This window comes from Pseudochaenichthys georgianus, chromosome 6, assembly GCF_902827115.2.
Source record: "Pseudochaenichthys georgianus chromosome 6, fPseGeo1.2, whole genome shotgun sequence".
Lineage (NCBI taxonomy): Eukaryota > Metazoa > Chordata > Actinopteri > Perciformes > Channichthyidae > Pseudochaenichthys > Pseudochaenichthys georgianus.
This window is the reverse complement of record NC_047508.1, coordinates 8,687,453-8,700,081: the sequence shown is the minus strand read 5'-3', so window position 1 is coordinate 8,700,081 and position 12,629 is coordinate 8,687,453. Positions and strand designations below refer to the sequence as shown.

General features: G+C 40.2%; 1 protein-coding gene across 4 annotated transcripts in view; it reads left to right on the top strand.

Moving 5' to 3' along the window:
* Positions 1 to 12,629, top strand: part of kiaa1549la (KIAA1549-like a) — a 187,394-nt gene that overhangs the window by 82,913 nt on the left and 91,852 nt on the right. The window lies entirely within an intron of this gene.

The following is a 12,629-nucleotide window of genomic DNA, read 5'->3' as shown; positions in this document are numbered from 1 at the left end:
ATGAAATAAACTATCTTGGACCAGTGTAATGTAATAATAAAAATACACTATCTTTGAATAGTAGAGTAATAATACAAAATAAAAATACATTATCTTGGAATAGTATAGAGTAAATTGAAATAAAATACACTATCTTGTAATAGTATAATTAAATTGAAATGGATTCACTCCATTTTAGCATTTTATTTTGCTCACTTCTTCACATGATATCATTTAAAGAATCACATCGGCTGGACATTCATTGAACAACCTCATCTCTGAACATCCATATCATTTAACATCATTCGAACTAAACCATCATTTTCATCAACATCTGTATATGGGGGTGGATCGTCCTGTTCTATTAGCATTTGTAACTGTCTCCTCATGAGAAATGTACCCTCCCTCCTTTCATACCATATAAGGTATGAAAGTAATATGTTCTCTAGAAGAGGCCGTCGTGATCAATCGGTATTTTAGGACATGGAATTAATGCAACATCTAGGCCTCCCCTGGGCGCCCCTATGCTATCCTTGTACCCTGGAGCCTAAACTCCCCCTGGGACTGGTATGATCATAGCTATCGTCAGCTAGCATCTCTAGCACCTGCTCTGTGGTGAAGCTCTCCCTTCTGGCTGCGTAATGCGTAATGGAGCCGGAGCGGGTGTAGTTTATACTACGCAGGATCATATCTTTGGAACCCATTGGTCGATTTGGGTGATTGACACCTTTTCTGAACCGTTAGAGCCAATAGAATCGAGTGACAGTTAGTAAGTCCCGCTAAACACTTACGTCAAGTAGAGAGGTTTGCGTAAACAGCACGTAAAACAACATTAGCTCGGGACTGCGAAACTTTGTACCTACTCTGCTGCCATGAATGTAATGATAGATTATAAGGAACAATTCTAAAGTGACTAAGAGACATAGGATTAACCTTAAACAGCGTTTTTATTCCCTTGAACAAGAGCTTTGATCACAAAACAGCAAGACATAATTATTGTTATGGTTTTGAAAACTGTTGTTTTTCTTCTTCTCTGTTCTGGCTGCTAGCTCAGTGAGTTTGTGTCCTACAGTCAGGGTTGGGTTGTAACGGAATACATGTAACGGCGTTACGTAATCAGAATACAAAAATCAAGTAACTGTATTCAGCTCGCGTTACATTTGAAAAACGAGTAATCTGATTACAGTTACTTTCGTAAACCTGAAGTGAATACATTTTGGATTACTTATTGGTGGAAAGATTTCCTCACAATATTTAATATTCATTACTAAAGGTACAGCCGAATCATCACAGCGCACAAAACCTATTACCGCCGCAGATGGGCCAAAAAAGCGTTTGAAAAAAAATCGCGGGTCCGCTCGCTCAGTGAAACAATAACAACGAAACATGGAGGAACAAAAGTCTGCATTTAAATCGCGTGTGGGTGGTTAAAAGACATCAGCCTGCGGTCGCTCTTTAGCCTTACTAATGATTATTTCTGAAGGTAAACACAGCGAAGGCGGTGCGTGAAAGGCGGTGCGTGAAAGGCGGTGCGTGAAAGGCACTGCGAGCTCGTCTTCTCAGAGGCTGAGTTAACCCTCCCGCTGCCTCCTGGCGCTGCAGAGATGTCATGAAGTGAAGGAGGTTTTCCTTCTATAAAACAGCTGTGGGCAGCAAATACTGTGAGTGTCACGGATATGAATACATAGATCAAGGCAGACTGGTGCACACACTCTCCTGTTTTGCCAATCCGGTGCTTAAACAAATATAGCTCTAAACCCCTGGCCGAAATGTCCTTAAAATGAAGTCCGAGTTCGACATTTTAATTAATGTCCTGCCAACACTGGCAGGACAGAAGGCGACACGCCCGTTCTAAGCCGTGTCCCTCACTCCTCACATCCCAAGCTGCATCCCCAAAAAGTTTATTATGTTGTTACATCGTTTCAGATGTTATGTTTCAGTTGTGCTCTTGATAAGCCATTAAAACAGTAAAACACGTTCAGTTTCCTTTTGCTTTTTGTGTCTCCTGTTCACCAAAACATACCCATCTGTGATGGAAAAAGAAAGTAATCCAAAACTAATCCGTTACTTTTTAAAGACACGTAACTGTAACTGTATTCGGATTACTTTCAGAGCCATGTAATCAGTAATCAGTAACTGATTACATTTACAAAGTAACCCTCCCAACCCTGCCTACAGTGATGATACTTATAACAACAATAATATGTGGAGTATCAGCTTTCAGATGATATGTAGTTTGTGCAGAAAATATAAAGTTTTAAATATCGTTTTTGCTAGTTAGCACCGGAAGTAGCATCTGCCCGTTTTAGCTAAGGGCTAATGCTAACGCTTCTTGTGGGACTTGTGTTTTGTTTCTGTAAAAATGGTTCGTATTGTCAGTTGGCTGAGATTCTTCTCGTTAATCTGGTATAACACATTAATAGGTTTTTAAATATTAAGATGCCCTGAGACACAGTGTTGTGAAAAAAAAAACCAGGGTTCCCTGTCGGTGGGGACCTTCGGGCTTAATAAGTTAATGTATGATATTACTTAATAATACAATACATTATGATATATGATAATTACATTTTAGTTTTATTCATTTCTTATTTCATAGTTTCTCATTATTATTATTTTTATCGCTCATCTTATTTTTGATTTTATTAATCTGTGTGAATCTGTGCTGTCCTGTTTTTCACTCTCACCCTGTTGCTGTTTGAACTACTGAATTTCCCCACGGGATTAATAAAGGTCCATCTTATCTTATCTTAATGTATAAGTTGATTTACTTCAATCTACTGTACTGTGTAAAAACACCCCAACAATATTACAAGAAATATACTGCATAAAACAAACTATATACTTTATTTGATCTAAAATATTGATGTTTTTTCATTATAGTAGCTTGTGAAAACCATACAGTAACAAATAAGTGATTAAATGCTACAGTATTCAGCAAACACAACTGCAGAGCTGCAAACATTGAAACAGACTAAGTTCTACAACACCCAGTTGTCTTTGTGTATTTTGTGAATGAAGCTCCATCTCATGGTTAAATCCTGTCATTGAACAAATGGGGCAATTGGGCAACGCCCTCTAGCAATTTGGCAACACCCCCAGCCACTGGCATCCGCTGGGCTTTTGACTGGGACACACCCATTTGAGTCTGATCTGGAGTGCTACATCTGTACAAAGCTGTACTTGTGGGTTAGTAGCCTGTTTCTACTGTAATCATTTTCAATAATTGTGCTCAGGTCACCGGTCGGTTGTCCATAAACTTAACAGGGGGTGTTTCTGGTACAGACTAAAACATGGATCCAGTGTATTTGGAGATTCCCCTAATCTGTAAATCCCCATCACTTACATATCCCAATCACTTAAACCCATCTCATCATTTGATACAAGAACTGCATATATGGGGGGTGAATCATCTTGATTGTAACCGCCTCACCTTTGGGACAGAGTATTTCTAACTCCTCCTCTTGTTGCTCAGCTGATCTTTTGGCTCTGGGGATAAATGAAACTCTCTGAAACACAGCTGGAGTTTTGTTAGTGATGTGAGCATTATCTATGAGTGAACTAATGGATCCATGTCTTACTTGATATTGTACTCCCCATCCAACCAAAAAAGGTGCCAAGTGTAATGAGCACAATCAACAATGCTATTCTGACTCTTATCCCTAGGGGACCCCACAATTGGTTTGGCTTTGTTCTTGACATCATCTCTATTTTATCCATGGTTGTGTCAGTTACAGAATTTAAATAATGAGTACTATGATAACGTATACAAAAATTGGACTCTTTTTCAGATGTAAAACAAAAAATAGGTTTTCACTTTAGTGTACAATCTATAAAAATCTATAGACAATTTGTCTTTTGAGCTGTTTCTATCTTTATCTTATTTATATTTATTATTTTGTTCCAGCTCTGCCAAATCAGTCCTAACTCCCAATAATGTTCTGGAAGTTGCCAGTGAAGGGTGACAATGTGTGAGGTGGTGTCAATTTGCTCCTTTTTCTTTACCTTTTAAACCGGAGCGCGTGTGAAGTTCATTACAACTTCTCACTGTTCCATCCACCGGGATCAGCTCACTGTCTTTTGTGAACTTTCACCCTCACCCATTCACCTGGCCGAACAGGAGTCTCTTCTGGTATCTCGTCTGGTATCTCTGTAGCTTTCCTAGCATGTGTAGACAAAACTTGGATAATATTAGTTCTGACATATTCATCACTTTTATTCGTCTAATATCTAAAACTGGACCACTCCCTCCTTGGAGGATGCCCAAGCTTCGGCATACCTTTCGTCGTTATGAGACCTATTATTAACTACATGTTATTATTTATTAACTACAACGTCACTGAAATCAACATATCTGTATAATCATGACACTCCCTCCTTTGAGCATAACATGCTCAATCAATATTGCAATGATTACCCTATTCTGAACAGGACACGTAAAACCCATAACGTTGCATCAAATAAATATAACTTCTCCGTGTACCCATAAGGTGTACACAAAATATCGTATGATGTATGGCTTTCTGATGGTATAAAAACATATTCACTAAAATCTGCCATTAGCACAAAAAATTGTTTACTTGTTGCAATAATGGCTTTTGTCCTGGTATTATGCATCATTGTTGCTACGAAAAACAATACCCTTGGTGTCGCTAATGCGTCTCATTAATTCTAGGATTAGAGGATTGTTTGATACTGCTGAACAAAGATATCATAAAATAATATTTCTCTAAACTAGAGAGAAAATACGAACTATTCTCACCGAGGGTGACATGCATGAAGGGCTGGTGCCCCTCACTCAAAATGAGATATTGCCTTACGCACTTCATAACAAATCAGTAAAGTTACTCAAGAATAAATAAATAAAAACTGATTCTTTAAACTGTTGTAAAAACCCTACAACTTCTTCATCCAAGCTCTCAATCAGTGTTATGTTATTTAATCTGCAGCTCATTGCCTTAAAAAAGATACTTCAGACCGATTATAAAATGTTGTTTATGAGAAAAATGTAATCTGACTCCATAAATCACATAATTATTTGACTAAAAAACGACACTTCCACTAACAATAAATGAAGTTCCCCTTTAAACACAGCCCCGGTCTTCTGACGGGGTCCATCTATGTACTGGCTGGAGAATGTTGTGTTCTCCCGCTAACAGTCACTCTCTAGTTCTGCTGGGTTCTTGTTGACTTCTTCACTGGTTTGAGACAAGCGACCCTATCGGACACCTCCCTTTGTAGCCAGACTTCACCACAGCAGAATCGAGTTTCTGTTTTTTAGGTCTCAACAGCTCCACGTCAGGTGTATCGCCGCCCCTTGAACTGCAGTCGGTGTAAACAGGAGGTAAGGATCCTCCGTCTTGGGCGAGTACTAGGTTTCCGTCTTCATATTTTTGGGTGGAAACCCATCGTCTTGACCTCACTAGCTGTGTGGACACAATAGTTTTCTGTGTAGGGGAACCACATCACTCGTAATCTCTTTCCTTCTCATAATTACAAAAATAGTCTGCTAAATGTTCTACTATGTTTTATGCTTTATGTGTAAATGCAATATTCTACTCACTATCTTTTAAATAACATTCAATCTCTCCCTCCTGTGGTGACAGATATGGCTCAATGTAGCTGGTTTTCAAAATACCCTTGTGCTGAAGATGCATCACCTGGTGGTCTGGCCCTCTGAGCTTCCTCATTCGTCTTTGACATCTCTGGGACCCCCTGCCTCCGTTGTCATCATGGAAACCTCCCCGGGGTAACTGCATGGAGGGCCGTTGTTTGGTGCAATGTTCTGCGGACACTCTCTGGACCAATGTGTCAGCTGACCACATTTGTAGCAGCCTTCATCTGTTCTTCGTCTTGATCGTGGCTCTCCTCCCGATTGTCCCTTTTGTTGATGCTGTATGGGAGTGTATGCCTGAGCTTGCGGCTGTACTTGGGTAGGAGGATATGCAGGTGTTTGCTGTTGCCGAAATTGTGTGGGAAGATATTCTGGTACTTGCAGCATCCTATATTGCGGACAATATCTGGCCCAATGTGAGAACTGACCACATATGGAGCATCTTTCACCTTGGAAACCTTCTCCTGTTGATCGATTACCTCCTTGGAAACGCCCTCCTCCTCTGCCACTTTGTCTTCCTCGGAAACCTCCTCCCCCTCTTTGTTGATTCTGCACCTGAATCTCTGGCACCTCCTGAGCTTGAATTGTTTTAGGTGTCTGACCTGCCTTCTCTGGTTATATGGCCATCCCTGATGTAGCTGCCATTTGCCTTGCCACTTTCTTGTTTTTATTAGCTTCGGTATCTATGCAAGCAGAAAAGAAACTTCCAAAATCAGATCTCTACAAATACCAAACTTCCCACGGTAAGATAACCTGTCTATTTTATAGTTCCAACTCTGCAAAGAAATATGATTTGTCCTTCTCAAGATGGAGTGCCTAGCGTCATGTGAATAGGACTGGGTAAAAACAAACGGAGTACTTTCAATTAGCAATTCACGAAATGGCGACTGCCATGTGGTTCATTGTAAACATGCGGGCAAGACAAGATGGCAACTGATTTTCCAACCTTTGACCTGAAGAACAAAAGGATTTGAAAACACCTAGTGGCTCTCACAGCGGAGTTTAAAATTCAACACAAAACAACACTGCAGTTTAAAATAACATTTGTATTTAATTTACAATTTATAAATGGGCCTCATACCCTTATGTCATAGCCCTCAACCCATGTATGTAATGTTTTGACTTTAAGAGCCAGTATGGTTATCTCCTCTGTTTAAACACGCTATAATGGGACAAAGTAAGACGCTAATCAAACACAATCAACAGAATATCGTCTATCTAACGCACAAATGTCACACTTCTCGTCGTAATCCACACGCAATGTCTGTTTGAAAACAGAAAAAACAACCACTGAAAGCTTCAAAACTTTTCAGGCCTTTCCCAGAAAAGGACTTTTTTTTAAAAAGAAAGCCTCACACTGTAATTAAAACACTCACTCAACTGTGTTCTTGTCTCAAACAGTCCCCACTGTTTAATGGCCTAAAACCATTCACGTTAAATTAAAACGTAACAAGAAACACTTTTTGAAATGATTGCCCTCATCACACAAAGGACTTTTAAAAAAGAAAAACAGCCTCACACTGTCTTTAACACAAACACTCACTCCAATATTCTCAGCTTCCACTGTGATTGTGTTCTTTGTCTCAAGCAGTCCCGACTGCTAAACAGCCTCAAACAATTCACGTTAACTTAAAACGTAACAAAAAACACTTATTGGAGCGATTAGCCTTTTGCCGACATGTAATAACAGACAAACGAATAGCATGCAGGGTTAAATATAAGAAAAATAAGTAATTTGAACTCACCCTGCTTGTGACAAAGCAACGCCTCGTGTTATATGATTGTTGTTGTTATAAATTTGGTTGTTTTAACATGAATTGCCCAGCTATTTTCAGGAACCGGAAGCAGCAGTCCAACACACAGTCCTAAGATTGTCCTGCATAAACTATTGAAGAATTTGACTTAACAGGCTTCTTCTTACCGAATTGTTTGAGCTCTCTGTGTGTTGAACGATTGCCAGCGGTTCCGGCCAACAGCCGCCTGTATAGTCTCTCCCGGTCCAACGAAAATCACGTCAGCTAGTCCCAATTGTTATCTGTGTTGGTTATTCTCTCGCCCAGGAGAAAAGCTTAAAAAGGAGACTAAATTGAGTCTCTGAGATTGTTTCAAATTGGTACTTTAATTAATAAAAAGCGTGGTAATGTTACAAACAGGATATTGTTCGACAGAAAAGCAGCTGTGTCTCTGGCTCTGGCAAGCGGAGAAAGAGGCTGAACCCCTCAGGTCGCGCTGTTTATATATCCTCTGCTGGCTCCTCCCTGCGGGCCGGCTCTCCACGTTTCAATGTCCATTGTTACGCATATCAGAGGATACAGACATTGTACATTCAATATATATCTAAACACGCCTTTTCTCCTCCTTAACTCTTTCATGGCTTTTCATTTAACACATTCTAAACGCTGTAATCAATACTCCTAAAAATACAGGAAATACTTCACAGCAGTTTGGTTTCCGGTCGTTCCGAATGTTGTCACATGCTACCCACATCTGTAAACAATAACGTACTCAAATAAACTGTACCTTATCCAACAATAATAATATCTCGACGTCTATACTGTAGTTGTACTGTTGAAATCAGTAGGTTTCGCTGTGCAACATCATATCATATCGCTGCTAAATTCACGAGATGAAGGATTTTCAGAATAAAAGCTTAACAAATGGTTGTGCACAAGAACTTCTGGTTTTTCAGTATAAAACAGCATTTAAACTGACGGTATGTTTAAGGTGCACTATGCTATCAAAACATTGATTTTAATTTCTAACACAACAGAGAGTTATAAAACTGACTGTCCAGGGGCCTCATTTATAACGCCGTGCGTATGATTCACGTGGGAAGGTTGCTTACGTAGTAGAAATCCCAAAAATAGGTACAGAAATGTTCCGACATTTTCCGATTCACCAAACATTGCGCACCGGCGAGCAAAGTGCGTACAGCACTTCCTACGCCAGTTTCCCTTTATAAATCACAACCGACTCGAAATGCGGTGCAGCTTTTGCGGGATTCACGTAACGCCCATATTTGCCTATAAATAGTCAAATAAACGCCCATTCATTCATTCATTCTGACTGACTTTATGAAGAAGATCGCAGGAAATGATGACAGAACAGCTAAAAAAGACATCTCACATCGTGTCAGATTTGGGTTATTTTGGGGAGGTGGAGATAAATCATATTGTTTGGTGGATGCAGTTTGAACCAGAGTAGCAGCATGGAGGTCGGATCGTCACCAAAATAAATAAATAAATGGCCCGAAAAAGGTTAATGACAAAAAACCTACACATAGCCTGTGTGTGTGTGTTCTCCGGAGTGGAGTCATGACGACTGGATCTGAATTATGTTTTTGTATTTGGTGGTTTTTGTTCCAGCTGTCGATCAGCTGTGCGCAGAGTCTCCACTGCAGCCTGTGCGTCTCAACCAGTCTATGGTCTCAAACCCCCCCCCGCAGCAACCCTATATCCACCAGTTAAAGGAAATACAACTAATGTGTTGTGTTATATCAGCTGTACAATTTACCACATATGGTGTTCTTATTTTCCGAGTGACTTATCAAGTCTTGGCAAACGGCATAAAACACGATTAAACGTGATAGTATATAAAACCATGCTCGTATCTACAACCTATAGAAATGCAAAAACGGCGTCAATTTAGACGTAATTCTGTCCTTCTGCTTACCGCATCATTTATGAGAAAACATTTCATAACATTAACACAACATTTCGAGGTGGTTTTAAATAACATATTGTGGTGACACGTTATTGGACATAATTCACTTCTCGTATTGTGTTGCCACACGGACCCTTTAGTGGGAACACCTGTAGCGTTAGCTTCCATTCCTGCTAGCTCGTCAAGCAGAGCAGTTGATGTGACAACCTCTCTGTTATTAATGGCCAATAAAGATTGGAACTCTGTTCTTAATACACCGCCTCCGACTCCCTTTTCCTGGCACTACAATATCCGTATTTATTTATTTCGTATATCCCTTTATAAATGAGGCCCCAGAGCTTTAGGAAGTAGGTAGTGTTTTGAGGAATTGGTTATTATGGGCTACTTTTGTCTTCAGCAGACAGAGAAACTTTCAGACAGCGTATCTTTTAGCATGCAGCTGTATTTAATGTGTCGCACAACTGAACAATTGGTTGCCTTGTTTGATAAGTAGTGCTGTCTATTGAAAAACGTAATTGCCCTAATCATAATAATAATATGTGATTAATTATCATTTTAAATACCAGTATATACTGTACTTGTATTTGGGGTATAAAACAAATACATGTTAGGTGTTGTAATAAATAAATGCTTGACAAACTGGTAAGATAAATCTGAGGGTTTTCTTTCTTATACCATGATTTCTGAATTACTTGCAGGAAGTCCAACCATTTTCAGACACTTAGCAAAAGCATCAACAAAAGAGGCTTCTCAATACTCAAATTTCCCCTCCTCGACTCCTCGACTCCTCGGTCCTCCGGTAGTGACCTGGAAATGAATTTCAGCGCGCCATTTTGAAGGACGTCTCATTTCTCTAAATGCACACCGAGGACCGAGGATCGAGCGTCGAGGAGGCTCTCTGGAGGAGCTATAACCGAGGATACACTGATGGTTCCTCCACGGCTCCTCCGCGGATGCATTTCCGGGAACGGTGGAGGCGTGACGCACGGCCGGACTTATCTCAGCCAATGACAGCTCTGCATGCATCCCCTGGATATTATTTTAGAAACTGCTCTCATCGCAACGCGATGTTTACAGTGAGAACAGCTGTGAGGTCCTGCAGAAAGCAGAGCAGTGTGTAAAATATATATCACTCAGTATAACAGGCCTACTCTCTTTATTTGCTTTAGTTTAGTAGATATCTACAAACAAAGAGTCGATATTTTTCTAAAACCATTTAGTGCTTCACATAATAAAATACACAACGGCTGTAGCCTGATTATGCTTTAGGAGCTGTAGGTGTGTGTGGTACAGTGTGTAGGTGTGTGTGTGGTAGGTTACAGTGTGTAGGTGCGTGTTGTACAGTGTGTCGGTGTGTGTTGTACAGTGCGCAGATGCGGCGGACAGACAGGTCTCAGTTGGTTTGGTGTCCTCTGCTTACTTTTAATACTTGCAAATACAACTTTTGGCCTGTAATTTCAATTCCCCATTTCAGCGACCAGAGAGAGGGGGGGGGGGGGGGGGATATATCCAGTCTCTGATTGTGTTACGTTATTATGAGAGTGCTCTCATACTTTAAATTGCATATATTTATATAAATATATTTGTGTGTGTGTGTGTGTCCGCATCTGTAGCCTGGTATTGCCTCATTATACCGCACTCTCAATGAATTCAAAGTAAATATGTGGGGGAACGATGTTCAGCTGATCCAGCAGAGATTATAATATATGACAAAACACTCACAGCTGATGCAGCTGTTGCCACGTAATAATGAACGGACGTCGCTTTAATATGACCGCTCAGAGGAGAGGAGTTCTCATTTCTTTAAACGTCTGCTGCTTCCCCTCCTCTCTCCTCGGTTCCCCTCCTCGGTCCTCCGCTCGCATCTCCTGTGGGCGGGTCTAAGTATCGAGGAGGGGAGTCGAGGAGGGGAGTCGAGGAGGGGAAATTTGAGTATTGAGAAGCCTCTAAAGCCTCTGTGTAATGTGCGCTACACAGGACATACTATATTATCTCTGCTGCTATCACTCTGAGCACTATCTGTTCCCACAGTGGTGACTCGGTCCAATATCTCACACTGTGCAACTTCAAGAAACTGGTGCATGGTTTGTCAAAATATCAAAATGACTTTCCTTTGTGTCCAACATGCTAATGTAAATAATTTGCGTTGATTTATTTTTAAGGTTATATATTTATAATATATATTTATTTTTACTAAATATATTTCCAGGTTTCCAGATTCAATCGACAAGAGAGTTAACACATTAACGTTGACATACTTGGTTAAAAGGCAACGGTTTAAACAGAACACAATAAGAGGAAATAAGATGTACCAAAGGGGCAAATGATATAACTATTTTTACTTTTTATAAACTATTGTAAATATACAGAAAGTAAGAACTGAAGTAAAGCATGTATTAATTTAAAAATATTCATACAGGCTTATTATAGTTTTAGCACAGATTACACACATGTACAGGTCCCTTAGAGGATTTATTTCAAATGAGTTTGAATTAACCAAAACATATATAATTACATGCTGACATCTATTGGCAGTTTATCAACCAGTTATGGATGCTACATACCTGTAGGATGAGTTATAGTTGTTAGGGAAGAAAATAATAAACACAGGGATTCTTTACTAAAAAAAGATAAGCCTGGGGAGAGGTGAGGAGAAGATAGGAGAAGGAAGGGTGTTAGAGGAAAGAATACGGGAGGAAGAGAGTAGAAGAAAGCAGAGAATGTGGTGTCTAGACAGTTGTGTTAAGTTAATTTATTTAGTTCAGTCCTTTTGTCTTTTGCCTTGTCTTGTGATTTCCTGTTTTATTTTGTAGTAACCTTTCCCTCTCGTTTCAGAGCATTCCTGTCCTGGTGTGTTTTTCCCACCAGTGTGATTGTCAGCCCCTCCCTTAATTGTTGCCACCTGTGTCCCCTTACCTAGTGTGTATATATAGTCTGCGTCTCCCTTTGTCTTGTGTCAGTTCGTCTTGTCTCGTCAAGCCTGCCAGTCATCCCTTGATCGTGTGAAGTATATTTTTGATAGTCATGTAGATGTTTTTTGGTTTAGAGTTTTTGATCCTCCAAGTGAGCGTTTTGTGTTTGACCTTAATTAAAAGACCTTATTAATTCTGATCTGTTTCTGGTGTTGTGCATTTGGGTCCTGAGCCTCGTGACATTCTTAACAGAGAAGAGTGGGGGAGAAGAGAGGAGGAAATGATAGGAGGGAGGAAAGCATAGGAGGGAGGACAGGATGAGAAGAGAGGAGAAGAAAGTGTAGGAGAGGAGATAGGAAGGAGGAAAGAAGGGAGAGACGGTAGGTAAGGAGAGTGTAAAGGAAAAGAGAGGAGAAGGAAAGGAGCCTGAGGAAAGAGCCATAGTAACAACAGCCCCTGCTGCC